Source organism: Neolamprologus multifasciatus, chromosome 10 (assembly GCF_963576455.1).
Source record: "Neolamprologus multifasciatus chromosome 10, fNeoMul1.2, whole genome shotgun sequence".
NCBI classification, from domain to species: domain Eukaryota; kingdom Metazoa; phylum Chordata; class Actinopteri; order Cichliformes; family Cichlidae; genus Neolamprologus; species Neolamprologus multifasciatus.
This window is the reverse complement of record NC_140448.1, coordinates 7,393,845-7,416,755: the sequence shown is the minus strand read 5'-3', so window position 1 is coordinate 7,416,755 and position 22,911 is coordinate 7,393,845. Positions and strand designations below refer to the sequence as shown.

Here is a 22,911-nt window from a genome sequence, read left to right as displayed (position 1 = left end):
CTCTGTACAAAGTGTGATGGTATTCAAAACCTGAGGGTTCGATATATAAAAGTGTTTTTTATGGGATGATTTCCTGCATAAAATGGACGACAAAATATGATTCTTGTTCTATTTGTATATTGAAATTGGGATCCTATTACATTATTTGTTTTGTATTTTTAAATATCTACAGTGTAATAATGTTGGATTTTTATATAAAACATAATCAAAGTTGCAAATAATAAACAGTATGTGCGAAAAATCCCTGTGATCCAAAAGCTCACATTTCAGATTTCTCTAAGCACTCTGCTTCACACAAATGTTCTACTCTTGGTTTAGTTTGAAGTAATTAGGGGATATCCCTAATGTAGCTGTGAGGATAAACAGAAGCCCAACAAATCTGCTTTTCAAATCGTAAGGACAGCCAATCAGAAGACAGCTGGCTTAAAGTTATGCAAAGGCAGTTAAAAAAACAGTGGATAAACTGAGGGGCTACACCAAGTGTAAATCATGTAAGACCACTCTGGCAGGAATGAATAAAACCAATTGGAATTGTGGGAATAAGGAATAAATAAGCTAAAGAAGAAACAACAACAAAAATGTTTCACTATTATGGACTTAAACTACATATTCATAGTGAAAGCTTCCCAGTACACAAAGATTTTATTCAATTCAATTCAGTTTCATTTATGTAGCGCAAATCCAAACAACAGTCACCTCAAGGAGCTTTATATTGTAAGGCAGGGGTCTCGAACTCCAGGCCTCGAGGGCCGGTGTCCTGCAGGTTTTAGATCTCACCCTGGGTCAACACACCTGAATCAAATGATTAGTTCATTACCAGGCCTTCAAGACATGTTGAGGAGGTAACTTAGCCATTTAAATCTGCTGTGTTGGATCAAGGACACATCTAAAACCTGCAGGACAGCGGCCCTCGAGGCCTGGAGTTCGGGACCCCTGTTGTAAGGTAATAATAATACAATAATACAGAGAAAACCCCAACAATCAGACGGCCCCCTATGAGCAAGCACTTGGCGACAGTGGGAAGGAAAAATTCCCTTTTAATAGGAAGAAACCTCTGGCAGGCTTAGGGAGGGCCAGATGAGGGTGAGGCAAGAGACACAAAACAAAAGACAGACATGGCTTAATAACATGGATTACTAATGATTTAATGCAGAGCGGTATAAACACACAAAGAGTGATAGGAGGTGAGTGAAGAATGTGAATTATAGCTTTCACTGAAATAGTTGGAGGTCAGTAGTCTCAATAGTGGTGATGAGGATGGAACAAGTGTGCTTTTTAACTTTTTCCACCATGTCTTTTCCTACTAGATTGAGCGACCTTCAGCTTTGGTCACTGTAGCAACTCCCTTATTCTTACCCCTTACTTTGTCCTAATGGCATTTTTTCCCCTTTGAAGTTGTCTAAAACACGTCTATGACTCCCTGCGCTGGCATCAGTAGTGTTTTGATTTAGTTCTTTTTGGCTTGGAACTGTACCTAGAAGTTACGCTTTTCCTCCATTCTCTGTAATTTATGCTCCCCTCTGGCTTCTCATTTGCATTTGCCATAAAGCGGATCCAGGCTAAACAGGCTTGGCTAACCTGACTAATGTGCCACATTTAACCACAATCTGACATCCTGCCAAATCATTTCTTTAAAAACTCGCTCTAAAAAAGCCTGTGCTCAATCAGAGGAACATCTCGTACCAAAATGAATGTGTGCTTGGCTACACAGTCGCAAAGAATCTTGAATGAACCAAATGCAAAATTCAAGATCTTTCAAGAATCAGGCAAAATTCTGCAAATACATGACAAACAGTGCTTATCTACAGTGATAGGAGTCTTAAATAATGGGAGCAGACGCCCGAATCGTTGCCTAACATCTGCTTGCTCCAACAGCACCACGCATTCAACATATCCATATATACACTCATAAAGTCTTCTGTAGTGTATATACACATAAGTCACTAGTCCTATGTGGTAACAGTATGTGTACAGTACACACAGACACTAACAAAGTGCAGTTAAGTGGTGGCTGCTGCGCAGCCCCAAGTCCGATGAATGAACTCCTCTGGTGGCTTTGCACAAATTACATTTATGTAGACATCATTCCTCATTAAAATATATTTGGTGGATAATTACAGAAGTGCATGATGAGTGTGTTGAGCCTCAGTCAAAAAAAGCTCTGTCCACCGCAACGGCGAAATTAGTGTGCAGTACTTTAAAGGCTTTTTAGCGCTTGTTTACTGTCTCCGAACTCTGTGGGATGGAAGGTAAGGAGAGAATGGCCTGTCATCACAGCTGCGCTGTCGTATCATAGGAAAACTTTTAAATTGGTACTTCTGCTGCATGGTGTGGCAGGTCTGCTGGTGTATTCTGGTACCTGCTTATCTTAATGAAGAAAGCTGATTCACTGCCTGTGATTTAGGGGCCAGCCGGTGCCACAACCAGGCATCGCTCCGCTACTGGCACAGAGTGAGAGAGACTTTGGTCAGAAGGGTAAGGTGCATAAAACCCCAGAGGCAGTTCATCTCCCTCTCCATGCCTTACACTCTCCGTCTCCTCCTGACCTGGCAGGTCTGTGGGCCCACAGGCAAAACACTGCTGTACTTCTGCAGATCTCTGGCACCAACAGAGAAGTACTTTTAATTCAATCACAGAAAAACAGAAACTGTATTTAAGCTTACATTCTTACTATCACTGGCCAGGATTCCTTGTAAACAGAGATTTGGAATCCTCAGCGTCCTCTCTGTAGAAAAGAGAATGTATGTCCCTAACTTTGCTGCTTTCTTAGCCTCTGGGAAATGAGTTAACCCATCTGGGGTCAGTTCCAGGAAGCTCCTTAACTCATTTCCTGCTGGAATATTTATGGGGTCACTTTCTTCACTCCCGAGTCTTTTGGGCCCCAACGAGACATTCCCCTCTCTGTCCCTGCACTGTTGTTAGAGATCCACCCTTCATGTTAGTTTTGTACTGTAGCTAATGAATTACAAATAATAAGTAGATCATTTGCTAAAAAAAAAAAAATCGGTATTTCAGTCAATTGGTATTGAAGCCAAAGCTTCAGAAGGAGTTTTCAGAAGTATAAAAAATTGTTAAGTTAGGCACCATTAATCTTTGGTTCATTGTGTATTATTTTGCTGTGCCAACAACCCGGTTCAATATAAAGGACATTAGCCCAGAAAAGCAATTTCTGATGTAACATGTAACTGGAACCAGTATCTATTTTCAAGTCAAAAAGTCATGAATGGCATACCTCTGAGACACAAAGGAATTCAAGTTTCCACTGTGCCATTCTGCGGTTAGCACCTACAGGCATCTCCGGGGATCTGCGACACAAACTGACGGATGCGAGACCCATTTACTGAGACTGATCAACTCATCTTTCTAATACAGAGCTAGCTGCCCCCGGCAACCTAATCTCATATCTTTCAAGAGTCACTCAGCAGGCCCACATCAGACCTTTACACTTCCTCTGTGGGGTCTCCTTCCCCTGGCCCTGAGGGTATGAGGTCTCTGTGAGTCTCTGTGATGGTTTGTGTGCAAAGACACAAAAGAGGGTGACCTCATGTGACATGAACACAGACTTGAGAGCCTTGTCTGTATTGGACTCAACTGGAGTGTCCACAGTACTGCTGTCTTCTTAATGTTTTAAATTGAGTGTTTTGTGGTCGGAGCCAAACTGCTGGCTAACAGTGACAGTCTATAGCAGTGCAGGTTCATCAAGAAATAAAAAAAAAACTAAAGGGATGAAGCAGATCCTTTGGTACATACAATTTTGCACTTTGTAGTTTTAGTGTATTTAAAAATGGTACATCAAAGATATATCTCAGGTGAAGTGGTTAAGAGACAAAGTTAGACAGGCAAGGCTGGGATGGTTCGGACATGTGCAGAGGAAGGACAGAGGAAATACTGGATGGATGCTACATGGTAGAAGGAAAAGAGGAAGACCACACAGGAGGTTCAAGGATGTAGTGAAGGAAGACATGCAAGGGGTTCGTGTGATAAAAGAGGATGGTAGGTCCCCTAAAGCGAGAAGCTAAAGAAGATGATTGTATGACATAATATCAATTCTTTTTTTTTTGTCTTTTTGAAAGTTTTTTTTTAATTTCAGCTAACTAAAATGAATTTTCATGTAGTTACTACATGCTTAGATAAATCCTTTCTGCGCAGATTATTGTTTATACACACTAATTCTGCTAACACAGCATCTATTAAAATGCTGAAAGTGTCAGCTTTGTATTTGCTGCTGTCGTTAATTTATCTTTACTGACTCCACCGCTGACTTTTCTTTCATGTTAACTCGTTCAAACTTGGATGCCTGCTAGAGTTATTGTCACATGTCATCTTTACGGTTGAATTCCTATCAGAATGGAAACCTTGCCTGACCCGTAAAGCACTTCACATTCTCCACTTTTATTTTATATTTTTCTAAAGTAGGGATTTGCATGTACTACTGCTAAAAACTCACCTGTGATCAGACAGACATTTAAACTCTCCACAGATGATTGAAATGAGAAGCAAACAAAGACAATGACTGCTGGAATGCACTGCTCTACTGAGCGGCTGGCAGGCAACAACAACAATGTGGGAATCGTTTTTGGGGTTTTTTTTCCTGGAGCTGTGGGAGGGTTAGGATCTCAGTTTGTGGCATTTATTGCTATGTGAGGAGGAGGACACAGTATAAAGTGAAACCAGAATTTCCTGATCCATTTTTATGTCAGTGCCATTGTAGTCAAGCCAACATCTCCACAGTCGAATGAGCACACACCTGCACCCGGCGGAAAGGAGACGGAGAAGAGAGAAACAAAAAGCAATGGAACTTAAGTGTAAACCACAGCAAATAACCACATAAAATTAAACTGGATGAAAATGATAAAGGCTGGTGGGGAAAGCACAGTATTTTCCTTGCAATGGGCCCTTCTAAACTGGGTGGGCTGTAAATCAAAGTCAGCTTTGAACAGGAATCGGTGCTGTGTGGCAAGTACCAGCTGCCACTCCACCAAACTACATCAACGATCCAGCTCTCTCCTGGCAAACCACATCACAGCCAAACCTACAGCGACCCTGACTTTTCAGACCACTCACTGCCTCCTGCCTGTCACATCCCTCCCATTCCCGCTCACACCTACTTATCATTGCAGGATAATGACAAAATAACAGAGCGGTGCATTAGCATTAAATGGTTTCATTAAACAGCTCAAAATAAGCTCTTGTGGGTGTTATACTTATGTTAAACAGCTGTCTTTGCCCATAGGGGTAACAATAAAGGCGAGGAAAACACATTTTTTTCAGATCTTTAATCATTACAGCATGTTTTTAATTGTGCAGTTTGCAATAATATCGACCTCAAACTATAAAATAAAATGGTGTATCTAAGAAGGGCAGCGGCAGGAAACTGCTAGTACACAGCACAGGGCATGCTGGGTTTACAGCATGGAAAGGCTGCAAAGCATCATATTGGAGAAACTGCAGAAAGACAGTTTGGAGAAGTATAACCCACAACCCCCTGGTGGACCCTAAAGGTAGTAGAAGGTGACAGTGTCATGTTGTTTACTGTATATAAATAAAATATTGAATTTTTAGTTTTATAGTCCAATGTGTAACTGCCATTCAATATTTTGAACATTAACAGTTGTCTTAAGGTGCTTTATATTGTAAATTAAAGACCCTACTATAATACAGAGAAAGTCCCAAAAATCAGACAACCCCATTTGAACAAGCACTTGGCAACAGTGGAAAGGAAAAACTTCTTTTCAACAAGAAGAAACCTTCAGCTACTGCTACTGCAGATAAGGAGGTGGTCCGCTTGCCTCCACCCCAGAGAGAAGGGTTACATCTCCTGGGTTTAGGTGCGGCTTGCCCCTCTGGGGGCGGGGGTACCTGGACCTGGGATATAGAGTATGTTTGGGGAGTGCGACTGTCTGTGCAGTGTCTATTTGTGTCTGTCTACACGTTGGGTGAGTGCCGAGTATTTGGTTGTGTATATGGGGTGGGAATGCACGTTTGTGTCCGCATGCGCCTGTTCGTCTGTGTCTATATGTCAGGTTGGGTCTTGGACTCAACCTCTCTGGGTACATCTCAGGCCCTCCAAAGTACAGACGCCCATCTCCCCTCACCACACTCCCTGCCGGTGGCTGATGCCCTCAGACGTTGGTGTGTTGGCGGTCCTTGACAACTGGGGCTGGGCGCTCATGTATGTACCGGCTCACTCCTGGTGGCCGATTGGCGGGGCCTGGTGCCTGTGGCCCGGCTGGGCCCCTTCCGGGGGATGGGATGCCCTCAGGCCTCTGGCCTCTGGGCCTGAAGCTTGGTCCTCTCTGGCACAGCTGGCTGCTGGCAGAGCCCGCGTGCACGCCACTGCAACCCCCTCTGGCCTCTGCTCCGTAGCTGCTGGGTGACCTCTCGTTTGGGGCTCTACTCAGCTCTTCCCAGGAGGGTGGCACGGTTCCCCCCCTTTTGGTGGTCCTCCTCGGGTCCTTGTACTCTGGGGCCTCTGGATATCTGGGGCCTGGATCTCCTCCATACCTACTTCATACCCTGGGGGACGGGGCTATGGCTCCCCACACTCCCTAGCAGATCGTTACATGGAGAAACCTTTGGAATACAAGCGTGCTGATCCACACAGGTGTGCACACAGGTGTACACACGGGTGTTCACAGACGCGGACTACACCTTTCTTGGCTGCTGCCTCAAAGCACATTGTGCGCTGTCTATCTTGCGTGCTACACAATATCGTTTAATATTTAATATCTACTGTTATCTACTGCTAGCTAGTTTATTGTGATGGTGCTGTTTTTATTATGTTGCTCTTTTTTTGTTTGCTTTCTCTTCTGTTTTTTTCTCCATACAGGTGATCCAGGTGTTTTGTTTGTTTTTCTTTCTTTCTTCCCCTCTTTCTCACCGTCTCTTCTCCCCTCTGGTTTTCTTTCTCTCCCTCTCTTTCTTTCATTCTTTCTCCCTGTCCCATCCCCCAGTCATGTCTGTCCCGTTTGTAGCAACCGAAAATAAAATAAATACATAATTATAATAAAGATCAATCAAATGGACCAATATGGCAAGGCCATGATGATCCACTTGGTAAAATAAATCCACTTGGCATCTTTCTTGGCCTTAAGACAACAATTCTGATGGCTACAGATCCAAACGGGACACAAAAAAAAAAGAAGAAACCTTCAGCAGAAGCAGGCTCAGGGAGGGGCAGCAATCTGCTGCGACTGGTTGGGGAGTGAGGGGTCAAGTGCGTGCTGCAGGGCTAGTGTGAAATAGGCAATTAACTATACCTGCTCAATATGCAAATATATCAATAATAATAATAATACATTTGATTTAAGAAAGCGCCTATCAAAACACTCAAGAACACTGTACACGAGGCTATTGTGAACAGGTGAGTTTTGAGTCTGGACTTAAAAAGAGGGAGGGAAGTGATGTTTCTTATCTCAGGACGAAAGGAGTTCCAAAGACGGGGGGCAGAGCAACAGAAAGCTCTGCGCCCCATGGTGGCTAGCCGGGAGGAAGGGACGGAAAGAGAAAGAGGAGGAGGATATGAGACACCGAGAAGGAATGGTGATCTGAACCAGGTCAGCGAGGTATGAAGCCGAGAGATGATGGATAGCCTGGAATGTATACAAAAGTATCTTGAAATTGATGCGGTATTTAACCGGAAGTCAATGAAGCTGCTGCAGAGCAGGGGTGATGTGGTGCATAGAAGGGGTCCTGGTGATAATACGAGCAGCAGAGTTCTGGACACGTTGAAACTTAAGGATAGATTTTTGACTAAGACCAAAAAGAAGAGAGTTGCAGTAATCGAGCCGGAAAGTGACCAGGCTATGAACAAGAATGGCAGTGGCATGTGGGGAGAGAAAAGGAAATTAATGTTACGGAGTTGGAAATATGCAGACCGAGTGATGTTATTGATGTGCGAGTTAAAAGAGAGTACTATCAAGAATGACACCCAGACTTTTCACACATGGGGAAATGGAGACCGGCGAGTTATTGATTGGAATAGAAAAGCTATTAGTTCTGGATAGTGTTTGTTTAGTGCCTACCAGGAGAAGCTCAGATTTGTTACTATTGAGTTTGAGAAAATTGATAGAGAACCATGAATTTAGTTCGGCTAAACAGAGGGTGAGGGAGGATGGGGGAGAGCAGAATCAGGTTTAGTGGACAAATAAAGCTGGGTGTCATCGGCATAACAGTGAAACCCAATATTGTATTTAGAAGAAGGCAGATAATGAAAAGAAGGGGCCACAGGATAGATCCCTGAGGCACGCCTGCGACCAGAGGAAAGGGCTGAGACGTGAAGGATTTAATTCAAATAAACTGAGAGCGATCAGACAAGTATGATTTAAACCAGGCTAGTGGAATATGGGAAAGACCGATAGAGGCTAGCCTACTGGGGAGAACTGAGTGAGAAATAGCATCAAAAGCGGCAGTCAGATCGAGAAGAATAAGAATGGAGAGTAAACCAGAGTCAGCAGCCATGAGAAGATCATTGGTTATTTTTATTAGCACAGTTTCAGTGCTATGGAAGGGGCGAAAACCAGACTGGAACTGTTTATACAGATTATTGTTAGTTAAGTATGAGTGGAGTTGTGTGGCAACTATGTTTTCAAGAATTTTTGATAGAAATGGTAAATTGGAGATAGGACGGAAATTATTAAAATTATTGGGATCTAAGCCTGTTTTTTTCATTACCGCAACTTTGAAGGGAGCAGGAACAGTTCCAGTGGTAAGTGAGGAGTAAATGATAGCAGATATGACGGGAAGCAGAGAGGGTAGATAGGCTTTGACCAAAACTGTAGGAATGGGGTCTAGCTGAGAAGCAGAAGATTTTGACTTACAGATGAGATCTGAAATATCAGTGACAGAGGGAAGTTGGAAAGCAGAAAAACAGCGTGATGGGAGAGGAATTACAGAGGGAGAACTACAGGCAACTTCAGAGGCCAGGACTTTCTCTTTCTCAGAGAAAAATAACATTATAGAGTCGCAAAAGGAAGATGAGTAAAGGTGAGCAAGGAGAGGATCTGGTGCTCTAAAAGAAGAGTTAAACAGTGAAAACAGTATCTTAGGGGAATCTTCGTTCGAACAAATAATGGTAGAGTAGTATGCAGATTTCGTTTGACTGATACATTCCTTATAATGCAAAACATGATTATTAATTTCCTTGTGGACAGAGAGACCAGTTTTCTTATAGAGACGTTCAAGCTGTCGACCTTTTGCTTTCAGACGCCTGAGTTCAGATGTAAACCAGAGTGCTGAGTGGGAAAATGATACAAATCTGTTTTTTAGTGGAGCAACAGAGTAAAATATTATTGAGACTGTGGTTATAATAGGAAACCAAATCCTCTATGGTGAGCAGGTCATTAAAATGTAAACAACCAGAGAAGGCAGTAAAAAGGGTATCAGGGTTAATTTTCTTAATATTCCGGAAAGAGATGGAGTATGGATTTTTTTGGTTATAGAAAATGTCATTTTGATATTGAAAGAGAGAAGCAAATGGTCAGAAATAATAATGGTCAGTGTAACACTGTGAGTTATTTTTTAATTTACTGAATTACTGAATAAAATATGTTTAAAGAGGCATTCAATGGGCTGCCATTATGGCTTTAATCACTGCACACTGTTGGATATATTGTTTACAGTAGTACAGGATACACCAAGGGCGTAGATTTCGTTTTTGGCATTGGTGGGGACGAATGATTCAGGGTTTTTTTTCCTTTTTGTCTTTGCTTCTTGATAACAAAAGGAGAAATGTACTTGAATATGCTATTCTACATGCTTTTAACCCATTTAAAATTACAATTGATAGTTTTATATGTGAGTTATATAATGCTAAATTACAATTAAACAAATGACTAAGTATTTTAGACTTTAGTTTACTTCAGCCATATTCAATATAAAACAGGTATCATACAAAAATAAAAATAAATTCAAATTCAGCAGGGCTGGACTGGGACAAAATATCGTTATTTTGACTAGTGACCGGCCCACCATGGTATTATAGGAAAAGTCATAAATCCTTTAAAGCCTTTATAATAAGCTTAAACCTACACCACCTTCCCTATTCTGGTATTCTAAACAGTAACACCTAATTTATAATTACATATACCTATAACTAAAAGGGTTGCCAACTCCCAGGAAAAAAAGAAAAGAAAAAAAGTAGGGAACCACTCCCGCACCCTCTGCCTCAAGATGCTTAACTAACAAAACCAATTTAAATTTAATGCACGTATAAAACAAATGCACATAAATCTATTATTTTTATCCAGTGATTAAACAGATTCAACATCTTTCTTCAACAGAATTGCAGACTGCACAGATGGTACCTTAACAAAGTAAAGAATACTATAACTTACTAAGGTATATACTAACTAGACTTAATATTTACCGAATACAATAATGGATTTCTATACATTTTACATCAGATGAAAACGTTGGTTGAAAGATTCAGATAATTATTTGTTAAAAGCGAGACATTTTAAATGAGAATAAGAAAGAAAAGTATTTCTTTGTGCCCCCCTTTCCCTGTTAATGGCCTACCTGGCCCCCTGACAAAGCTTTGCTAGATCCGCCCCTGCACAGTTACCAGCTGTCAGCTACACAGAAAAAGGATCCTGGTGTTATTTGTCTCTCAGAAACAGTTCATAAACTTCCCTTCAACTCATGTCACCTAAAAGGTAAACCTGTTTCTCCATCACCTGTTCAGCTCTGATGATTCAGTAAGGACATCTCCTGGTTTCATCTTCATGTTTCCATCTCACCACATATCCAAACCGACATCATGACCAGCAGCTTTTACAGCTGTGGCTCCAGCAAACATCAGCTGATACTAGAAATTAATATTAAATAAATGCTAACAACAGCTGATCAAGCTTAAATGTGCTGCTGTTGTTTAATGCGACCTCCGCTGGTTTCCTTCTTCTGGCGCAGAGAGAAAAGCCGATCAGCTGATCATTGATCAGTTTCATGATTGAATTAGCAACTTTCTAGCTGAAGTAGTACGGGACAAATCGCGTTCCTTTTCACCTTAACTTTAAAGTTTGACCTCCTCGGCTGTAATTGGTCCAGCCCAGAGTCGATCATGACCAACTGGCCAATCCACCACTGTTCATTTATACCGTTAAAAAAAAGAAAAGGAAGAAAACCCCATTGGCCCATAAAAACGAAAAATCACGAGAGGCCCACTGGGCAAATGCCCAGTATGCCCGATGGCCAGTCCAGCCCTGAAATACAGTCATGACAATAAATGAATATGAGTTCAAGGACTTAACAACATTACTTCAGTTACATTACACCAACATCTCTGATACATTAGCACTAAGGGAACACTGAATGACCTGATGGTTTATGTCCATCTAAGATTACCACAAAGTAAAAGATCTCTCAGCAAAATTATGCAACATTTTAGCCACACTATTGCCCCTATCAAATCAATGAGTTGGGATTTTTTTATTCTAAGCATGAGCTACTGTTACAGCAACAGACATTAATACTACTGATGTCCCACACAACAACTCAATGCCCACTATGTGAAGGAGCCAAACACATGCCTTCTCCTCTTGTTAACAGAGATAAACTGCTGGCATATTGGCTTTACATCTATACTGTCCAGTTTCTCCTGGTGGACATGGCATACAGCAGCATTGTTTAATCTCATTTGAGTCATTGTTGACTTTAATAATAATAATAATAATAATAATAATAATAATAATAATGGATTGGATTTATATAGCGCTTTTCAAGGCACCCAAAGCGCTTTACAATGCCACTATTCATTCACACTTTAGCCATGTTTTTAATCTTTTGAGAGCACTGAAGCTTCTTTCAGCCTCAACTGAGGATACTGGGATGACTAAAAGCAGCCTGACAATTGTCATGATAATAAATACTAGTTAATCTATAGCACCAAATCATCAGTCAGTCACCTGTGACCTCACCCCTTCACCTCTGTCTGAGCTACAACATGGCAGAGCTGCCTCTGTCACCTGATAAATAACAATGAGACATTCCAAATACATGCAGTCACATATGTGCTTCAAATACAGTCATGAACCAACAAGTCATCATCAAATTTCACCTTTGATCTTGTATCACCATTACTCTCTGAGCTTTGTGTTGGTTCTTCTGTCACCTGACAAATAGGACATACATGACAATAAGAATAAAATGGGTAGCTGCTTCAGTGTTTCTGTCAAATTGTGCAGATCTTGACACATCAGTAATGTTTGTAGGGTGAGTGCATTTTTACAACAATTTGTGCAAACTGCACTACAAGGTGGAATATTTGCAAAATCGTGACTACATTATATTTTGTCTCAGAAATTAACCCTATGAATATGTCAGTACCATTAGGATGAAATTATTGTGTCACCAACATTTTGACGTTAGACATATAATTTTAACAGCCTATGTAAACTAATATCCTGGCTCACTCGAGGCTGCCGTTTTCTCCGACAGCTTCAATCAAAATTAGAAATGCTACTCTGGGAGTGCTGCCTGTTGTGCAGTTAGTTTCCAAAACACGTTATTAATGGTCATTAATGGCCCACATCAATTTTAGACTGATGTGGGCCAAAGCCTAGCATAGCCTGTAACGTTATTATGACGGAGACATTTTATGAGTGAACTTGAGTTTAAGTGACTTACAGGTTTCTTTGAAAAATACTTTCTTATATCCAGGTTCTTCCTTTTTGATGCCATCCTCTTCTCCTCCTTGCAGACCCCCGCAGCGCAGGCTTGCCGCTGCTAAAACTAAACAGAGCTCCCTGAAAGGCACAGCCAATCACATTGGCCATATTTGTCACATGACGTAGGACTCCAGTAGAGAACGCAATTTAACTCTTTCTGCACCACTGGGTGAATGACACGCTGACAGATCGTTTTTTTTCTTTCCATCGGGTTGTTTTTCTTTACTCGAAGAGATCAAATTATTGGTGGGGACAATTCAATAATCGCTGGATATTGGTGGGGACACGTCCCTTCCGTCCATGCCAAATCTACGCCCTTGAGATACACTCAAAATGTCACGCTCACTATGTGAGCACACTAATCAACAGTTTGTCTCCTGATCTGCTTCTGTTTAACTTAAGTGATTTCACCTGCCTACGTGAGTCACAGGATTCTGCAAGCTTGGTAATTGCAGAGGCATTAACTCTGTCTAATACTCATAAAGCATTAGGTAAGCTCTAGGTGTGTCCCTTCATTTGATTTCAGTATTCACACCAATGCTGGAGCCTTGAATGAACTGTTGAATCAATAGCGACAGACCTGTATGATTCAAGCAGATGTTTAGTCATGCTGACTCTCTGCCAGTTTATTATCACCGCAAGCCCATTGTGAGTCATCCTCACAGGCAGACTGCTATATGGCTTGAGCTGAGGCAGTATGGCCACGAACTTAAGTGGTTATCTCCTCTCACTCTCTGATTCTTGGCACACAAACACACTTTAGACACACTTTTAGCCAAGGTGCCAGCTAAACACGTCACTCTGGTTAACAAAACAATGCAATATCATTAGTCTTGCTGTCCTCCTGCTAATGCCCCGATTTCATAATCAGAACTAAACTACTACTCTAGGAACCATTTGTTTACAGTGAAGTGACCTATAATCCTCAATCTAGAAAAAAACCTATCCAGTCCTATTATTAAACTAAACTCTTTTTTTTCCTTCTTAAAACTTTTTTCTGGTTTAAATGTAAGTAATTAAAAATAGTAGGGGTTTTCTTCTAAAGAGCAGGAAATCAGCCCAACCCTCCAGACCTCCCGCACAGGTTCATTACTTTGCCTGAAGGTATGGTACTAAATCCCCAGCTGTTCTAACTAAATACAGTAGTTTGTTATTATATGCTGAATATTAAAAACTACAACCGTCAGAAGTGGCTTGCTACAAAAAAACATTCAGCACTACTTGATCAACAAAGAGTTGCTGCTCTCACGTGTGACATTTCACTTTAGCAAAGCAGCTGAAAGCACGGGGAAGCAGCTAACATGTCTCTCTTCAAAGGTAAGGAAATCCACCTTCCATCACCTCCAAAGGTCACCGAGGGAGGTCAAACGGTTTAACAGTATGATTAGACTTTGTTTTATTTATAAATTAAATTAGGAGATCAGAACATTTAATTAAGCGCCTTACAGGTTCTGGTGGACAGAAGTCTGGTTGTGCTTTCTCCCAGATTTCTTAGAATAAGCCAAGCTAAACTAAAGCATTACTTAAATTAACTTTAATGTACATGGTCATGTGGACATTAAAACAACAAGTAGCCTATAGAATCACAAGTCATATCTGATTTTTTTAAAGCACCTAAAAGGTGTTTTGACTTTGCCCCAAAAGGTTTGAAAAAGCTCTTCCGCTTTAAATTATGCTTCTAAAGCTGTCTCTGCTGTTGCTACATTGCCCCACAGATTTCAATTCAGGATTCTCTCAGTGGTATGTCTTCTTTTTTATAGTTTTTCTGGCTAACCTAAGATAAGGTAAGCCCATTTAGGCCATCATAGCTAAGCTAAACTACTGACTCCAGGATTGTATTTCATTGATTAAACGCTTCACAAAGTGCATGCGTAGGATGTTAGAATAATCTTTTTTCATAACAGCAAAGAATATTCTTTTATGTTATGCGAAATGTGTGTTAGCTCACATTAAAATGGAAAAACAAAAAGAAGATGGTGCTCAAGATACATTCAATTCGACGATATTAATCATTTATTCAGAAGCCCTAAAGGCTAAATATTATAACAGGGTGTATAAATGAAACATATGATTTCAAAGTGCATTAATCCCACATTCATCAGTAATGATTGCACTGTTAGAAAGAGTGAATTTGTGAGTTCACTTGGAAGGTGGCATAACACCAGCAGTGGCTGCCTTGACTCCAGACATGCTCACAAAAGTACAGGATAAGTTTGACTATCATACGGACATGCTGTGCTGTGGCGTGTGAACATTCTGAGTTTTGTATATGAAGCATTATATTCACCCAGGTTATTTTTAAAAATTTATCTCAAACTTCTATGTCTTTTATTACTTTAAAAATGTTGCCTTTTGAAATCTGATTTTTCTTTGTGATGCACCCTGTATTACAGATAATTAACACGAGGAAGAGAAAGTCAGCATTATTGTTTTAATGGTTTTCACAGCGCCAGTGTGTTTTTGCCATAATGTAGAGACAACACAGATGGACAGATTTAGTAACTGAGATGGGACTGTCAACTCAGGAGAGATGGATGAGCTAGGAGTTCAATGCAAGGGGTGTGAAGAGAAGGCGGGAAGGGAAGGAGGAGAGGCGTGTGTCTCAACATGCACCCCCTCTGGGTAAAAGGGCAATGACATCCAAAGCACTTCCTCTGTACTCCTTCCAAAGGAACATGCTGTTAAGGTAGGGAGGCGGGCTGCGATTCTCAGACATTCATCACATGGGAGTGCTGCTAGCTCGTTGGCAGGGTCCCAACAGGAAACATGCCAGCGTGATTGTTGTTTATCACGCCCCACCAACTTGGTCAGTGAGTTTATCATTTTATCACTTAACACCGATCCCTTTAACACTTTCCGGCTTTACCACAGGTGCAAATTAAATCATCTTCTTTAAAGTGGCAACCTTGACTTTGGGCGTAACTTCAGAGTGTGTTCAGAGTCAAATCTGACACTGAAGCCAAGCTGTGTTTGCGACTGATTCGAATCTGAAACAGCAAAACAAACTGTAAAATGAGGAAATATTTCACATAGCTAAGGTTGAATTCAGTGGAATAAACTACAAATCTCAGGAGGATTACAAAAACCAACTGGCATGTGAAACCCCTATCGTCTGAGGAGGAAGTGGAGACAGCCGAGGGTGTTTTCCACATTACATGCAGCCCTAATATCAAAGCAGATAACAATTCCAGCTGCGTTGCTGTTGCTGCTGCGCACAGGATGATCTGGAGGAGTTATCCCCCTCCAGTGGCTGTAGCCCCCTCATCTACCCACAACAAGCCAACATGATGCAAAAGCACAATTAGATCCCCCACCACACACATGCACAAACACATGCACACACATTTTTCTAATGCACATAAAAATGACACAGGAAGCTCCACAAAAGGGTTAAAAGAGGCTTACATACAAGGTGTCCCCCATTTAGTTGTTTTCCTTCATTGCAGCAGGGGGAAGGAAATATGGAGGAGGCAAAAGTTGGGGAAACAGTTGCACAATAAGTTATATCTATACTTTTAATAAAGGCTGTTGCTCCCTTCAGAAGCTTGATTAGAGGCCGGGGTGGTTGCATGCGATGGATCTGGCCCCAGGCACAGACCTGCGACAGCTGAGCTGCTACACTGCTTTGTTGTAGATCCACATGGAAGCATGCCGTCTGTTTTGGCCCTTCAGGCCGATCGGGGGTAAAAGTGGAAGAAGAATAAGCGGGTCAAGATCAAGCGCAATTTAAAAACATGCCTGTCAAGCCGAGAGACAAATTTGTTAAAGGATAGCTCCATGAGATGTTGCAACTCATGTTTGAGGGGGTCCTCATTCTCAGGAGACCCTCTAGGAGAGCCAGACTGCAGCGTTCTGCATTCCTGTTCATAGATTTGTGCTTCAAAGAAGTAAAAACATTATGAGCTCCAGTCTCACACGGCGTCTCCTGTTTAAATCTTTACAATAACAGCAAGTCATACTTTTACATATTAATACTGAGCTTTTGAGGGAGATTTGTCTAGACTTTAATGTACATGGTCATGTGGACATAAAAACAACAAGTAGCCTATAGAATCACAAGTCAAAACTGATTGTTTAAAGCACCTAAAAGGTGTTTTGACTTTGCCCCAAAATTCAAAACGCTGGTTTTGTTTTGTTTTTAAAAACTGGACTCTGCTGCATAAAGTCAACAACCAAGCTTATCTTGAGCCAGAGCACAATCTCTGTCTTTAAGAGGCGGTAAATCTGACTGATAATGTCATAAGAGACATAATTCATGTTGTTTCAGTGGTGACCCTGTTATCATGCAGTCCATAAACAGCGCAGGAAATCACTCATAGTCATTAGGTTAAAAAATAAAGCAGCAAAAGTCCATTGCTTTAAAACAAGGCAAAGTGTGTTGCAGACATTGCAAAGCTTTTTATTTCGATTTGGCCCGAGATATAAGCATTTTCCAATTATACTTTTTTTTCTACACAAAGACACAAACCCAACCCAGCCAAGGGTTTGCATGCTGCTGTTCTCCCACAGCACCTGTGGGGACAAGAAAAGCTGTTCCACTAAAAGACATGTTCTTTATCACAACTGGGTGCATTTTTTTCTTTGAACTCTGAGTAAAATGGCAAACTAAAAGGTTCATATTTATTAGCTACTTCTTTGCCACTCCTTCCACTCCTTTCCTTAAATAAAAAAATTCTGTCTCAAACACTTGATGTCTACCATGTATACTAGCAGATGGTGGGGCTGGCTCCATGTTAAATTTTGATGTGACAGTAGTGTGACAGACTAAATTAGCTTTTGCCTTTAACGGAGGGTTTTGATTGTGGCAATAACAAAATTAGGGGAAGGCCAAAAACAAGCCAATATGTGTCTCAAATACAAGCTAAATGAATAAGTCTTGATGCCTTCTCAATCATCCAGGTAAGTAAATCTCCAAAAGTTGATTCTGTTCATCTGGACGTAGCGTTTTCAGTGGGAGAAATGTTTCATCACTCATCCAAGTGACTTCTTCAGTCTCAGCTGACTGCAGGTTTCCCCAATCTTATAAACAGTACATTTCCATAATGACTGAAACCAGCCCACTGAAGGAACAATGGGCCGGGAGGTCAGTTCCTTCATCACGATTATGCAAATTCTCATGACCATTGATCAACAAACACCGATCAACAACCACTGATCAAAGACCACGGATCAATGGCCATGAGTACTATTCCCAGAGAGTTGGGGAATGGCTGCAATCACAGCATTGTAAGATGGCGAAAGATGTATCCTTAGGCCCCCTCCTCGATTCAGAGATGGTCTTTCCCTTTTCACGTAAATGGCCTCCTTGACTCCGCGCTCAAACCAGCATCCCTCCCTGTCCAGGATGTGTATATCCTCATCCTTGAAAAAGTGTCTACAGGCCTATAGGTGTGAATAGACGGCAGAGTCCTGGCCTGACAAGGTAGCTGTTCTGTGTTGTGCCATTCACTTCGCCAGTGGTTGGCGAAGCCGATGGCCTCTTCTCAGAAGCGAAAACCGCTTCTGAGAAGAGGTTTTCGCTTAGTCAACGGTTGTCCTTCTCAGAAGGACAACCGCTGACTAAGCAAAAACCTGTAGTGATCCCGTACGTGTCAGGAGTATTGGAACAGTTGAGACACATTTTTTCTAAACACTTCCTTCCTACTGTCACCAAATGCTTGCTCTTAGAAGATCATCTGATTGTTGGGGCTTTCTCTTTCTTATTGTAAGTGGGTCTGCCTTACTATATAAATCCCCTTGAGCCAAATGTTATTGCAATTAGGTGGTATAAGGACTACAATTCACCAATTGAACATCATGTTGTGATTGAGTAAGACCTGAAACCAGCAACTGAGACCATAAACTCACCAGGAAATTAGGCTGATCACCTTTTGTTGTTGTTGTCAATTCTGACTACAACATAAGTATTCTGTTCATGAATGGAAGGAAAGGAAAACAAAACATATCTCCAGTAGTATCACAGCAATCCCATTAGAAACCACAGAAGTACTGCTGTGACTCAGACTGCATTTTTACAGTACAGCTGCAATGCACATAACTGAACCTAAGAAAGCCAACATCATAAATAAAACAAATCCAAGTAAACAAGATCTAACTTATGAGGTCTGTATTGTTTCAGAGATTTTTACATGCAAACAAAGCTTAAAGATGCATGCTGCAATAGAGAAAAAAACATATTTCCAATCACTGACAATTATCGGTCTTCCTTATCTCCAGTCTATCTTTATCTGTCCACTTTGTATGTGCAACTTATGACATCACCACTAATCCCATTAGTATCCGTCTCTCAGTGAGCAGCGAAACATCAATGGCCTTGGAGCAGGACCAGCCTATGAAGGACTTTATTATGAGCAACTGTGGAAAAATAAAAGCATGTCAACAACAGACGAGGAAATAAAGAAAAATCCTGTGCATAAAAGGGGGGACTGATAAGCAGTGCAGATTGATGATAAGAGACAAAGACTGTACATGCACAAACGCGCCAAGTCCAGGGAGATGAGGGTCTGTGATAAGAAACGCTGAGCTCAAGGTGGCAAAACACAAGCGTTTGAAATGTAGGGGCAGGAAAAACATACAGAGTTAGGGAGAGAGAGAGAGAGAGAGAGAGAGAGAGAGAGATTTGATGGACAAGAAAGAAATGCATGTTTGCATCTTGCACCTGTGAGTAGTCTCGGGTTCTTCGTGTGCTTCGACAGGCATCTCTGTAGGCTTCGCTAGCTCTAAATGGGCCAGATGAATAAGCAATCTGTTCTCTTTCATCCACATCCTTTATTTTACACACAGTAAGGTCTGCATCAGACCTTGCAGGGTCAGATCTCCTCCGGTAGCCAAACAACTGAGCCTGTAGACAACCTAAAACCCTTTAAGGTGCCCGTATATGTCTACATATATACGGTACATAATCTGAGGTATAGAAAAGTATACAAAAAGGTGCTGCAAAGAAGCAGGGGCCTCTGAAGGGAATTTTATTGCTGCTTAGCATGAAACAACACAGCGATGCAAATGAAAAAATACTGGTAAGTATAAAACTCTCCAGATGGTGGAATTTCAGGACTTTTGTATCTTACCGAAAACTGCCTTCTACTCCAGATATGTTTTATTACATTAGATTATTACATAAACACAATTATTTGCCACTGTGGGCCCTAGACTATTGAACTCTCTCCCCCAAACATTAAGCACTGTGGTGTCAGTGGTTGTTTTTAAAAACAAATCAAAATTCAACTTTTTAAAATTGCTTTTGGTTAATTTTTGCCTGTTTTATACCTTTTACGACTTATCTTTTGTGCAGCAGTTTGTGATTCTGTTTTGGAAGGTGCCATATAAATACAATTTTACTTATTATTTATTTATTTTATTTATTACTTTAAATACATTACTTCTTTTGGGATATTTCCTTGAACTTATATGACACAAAGAGGTAAGCAAAGTGGAAACACCTGGTTGTCAGGTAGGACATTAGACTACATTTTTGGGTAGTCTGTGTCTATAACGACCATCTTGTTGGGGGAACGGCAGGTGCGAAGTGGATGTTGGAAGACCTGCACAACAGCCGCAAAGCAAGCAACAGGGACCATGTGACCCTGACCTAACTGGATTTAAAGGCTGTTAATTATCAGTCACCGGTTCAGCTTCAGAAATCACGTGAGTTTCATGTCTAATGGATACTCTGAGATTTTCAGGGTTTTGGTGGAGGTTTTGAAGCTAAATTAAAATCCCATCAATGTCAAAGTTGAAAAATAAACACAACAGCTAAGTGTCAAAAAAACACAGTTTCTCTAATGGCCACATGAAAAGTGAGGTAATCCTCCAATCTCCCATAATAAAATATCCAGTTTTACACCACGTTTACATGTTTTGTTTTAGTCTCTATAGACAATTTCCCGCTCCATGACAAAACAGGCATTAGTTTCCTTCGTAACTTTCCAGTCTACACTATATTATAGCATTAAGCTGGACCTCAACAGCGTGTTTGGGGGTGCTGGTACCCTTTGGCGTATTTTTCCTGGATTAATCTGATAAATATAGTGGAATTCCGTGTGGTACAATGATCCAAGTCTGGGCTTGTGAATATGCCTCTGGTGGAGAAATTCTAAGATTCTATTTAAATTTTAATCGGCACTAATTAACAGCTAACTGTCTCTGTGCATTGCAAACAGTCCATGGCCTCATGTAAATATGCTCACTTCTGACTAACAGTATAACAGTGATCAGTGGAGCTCAACAAAGTACTGTATAGATGACTTAATAGATTACATGTTATCTTGTTATCTTATTTGGCCGATAGACTTCCATAACATCAACTTCATCTGTCTAAGCTTCAAGTCTTATGACCATGTTGATGTGACACGAAGGACGATTTATTAAGTTTAAAACATCCTAGGAAAGACTGTAAATCAAAACAGTTAAAATGATAAAGACTGTTTTGTCTGTTGTCATTTTTATGTGCTATGATTGGAACTGAGGGGATAGGGGAACCTGCAGGTTAATGCAGAGTTTACATTGCCATTTGATGTTGTCACACAGTCCAGCAGGAAAACTGTACAAGCAGATTATACTGTGAAACAAGCAAACCAACTGAAAAACAAACAAACAAAACGCAACAGAGGATTACTTTTTGCTTTAAGTGCTAATCTCTTATCTACTATTACTCCACATCCACCCATAGCAGTATTTTGTTTCCATGGATTCTTGGTTAAGTAGATTAGCAAAGGACTCTTGTTTTCCTGAATACGTGGCAAGCTGTCTGCTGTCAATCAGTCCACATCAAGAACATCCAATATACTGGCCTCCTCCTCCTGTAAGAAACTAAGGCTGAAAGATGGGCACCATGCCAAACAGACCAGATAGTTTCAGCCACCGCTGCAAGCAGGCAGCCAGCCCAAGTAACAAAGGAGTCCAGTCATTAAAGCTAACCCGCCTCAGACAAAGAGAAAAGCCAGGAGAGACAGAGAGCAAAGGCAGATGTATCGAAAAAATAAATGACATTACACCAAATGTAAACCGTGTTTGGTTATCCTTTGGCACATAAAGACTAGAACTCAATGCACAGAAACAGCTTGTGGTGAACAGCAACATGCAGTCTGTCATGAATGACACTCAAGAACTGATAGTAGCTGATATCAGATGTAACAGATATCTGGTTTTGTGCCCTCAGGCTGTGCAGAGTATGCTTCCCACATGCGGAAAACGAATCCAATCTCTCCTCTCAGTCAAAAACACCAGCACTACTGTCTGCAACAACAGCATGATATCAGTCTTCCAAATGCTGTTCTGTTGTCATGCATAATGTAACTAAAACAAATGTGTACAATGACAGCACTGACAGCTATCTTGTGTTATCTTAACTACACAGCCCCACCCTAGTTACAAAAAGCGCATAATCATATCAAGACTTCACTTCATGGACTTTAAATCTTTGCTGTCAGTTGCTATATTGGTTTCAGCATGTAGCTAATATGTTTTTATCTTGCGTTAATACTTCCAAAATGAATCATTCAATTACTTGTCTGCTGTGCCTTGAATATTTTTATGCTAAAATGTAAACAGAATTTTACATTTTACAAAGAATTTTACAAAGTTGTAATAATGGTCAGGGGAGTCTAAAGGTCTATAATTTCAAAATAAAAACCTTCCTAAGCAGTTTCTGTCAACTGACACGCTGAGACATTAACAATTATGTGCTGACTTTGTACTGTAACATTCTGGTTAGGGATTGAGAGAAGTCCCTGGTTTACATTACTTGAAGCGACTATCAATGAATATATATATATATATATATATATATATATATATATATATATATATATATATATATATATATAGTGAAACAAATATGATAATTTACTCTAGTTCTACTAATATAAGGCTACTTAAAACCTTCAGTAGTTTTACTAAATAAATGCCCCGATCATTATGTAAGAAAAAGGGGAAATACCACTATAGAGAACTGAAAGGTCTGTTTCCTGCAATGTTATAATAGCATGATAGAATGACTAAATGAATTGTGTTCCTTTGATTAGGGAATCATATCCCTTCACTTTTAAGGCAAAGCTAGAAGAAAATTCGCTTTTTGCTTTGTAAAGTGCTCTCAGCCAGCTGCATGTGGAGACCAGACACTTGTTTTAATCAAAACAACCTTGTAGTTTGTTTTCAGTCTTAAAGGCATGATCAGAAACGGCTGTTGTTGATCTTTTAACATTCATTATGTATTATTGATCCCAGGAATTCTAATATGTGACTATCT

General features: G+C 40.7%; 1 protein-coding gene and 1 long non-coding RNA gene across 2 annotated transcripts in view; both read right to left on the bottom strand.

Annotated features, from left to right (window-relative positions):
* The window catches only part of rnf43 (ring finger protein 43), a 102,734-nt gene that overhangs the window by 40,800 nt on the left and 39,023 nt on the right, over positions 1 to 22,911 (bottom strand). The window lies entirely within an intron of this gene.
* On the bottom strand, positions 6,871 to 22,421 carry LOC146509504 (uncharacterized). The gene is made up of 2 exons (XR_014876593.1): positions 11,024 to 22,421; positions 6,871 to 10,109 (listed from the first exon to the last, which is right to left on the bottom strand). It is a non-coding gene; the product is annotated as an uncharacterized LOC146509504 (long non-coding RNA).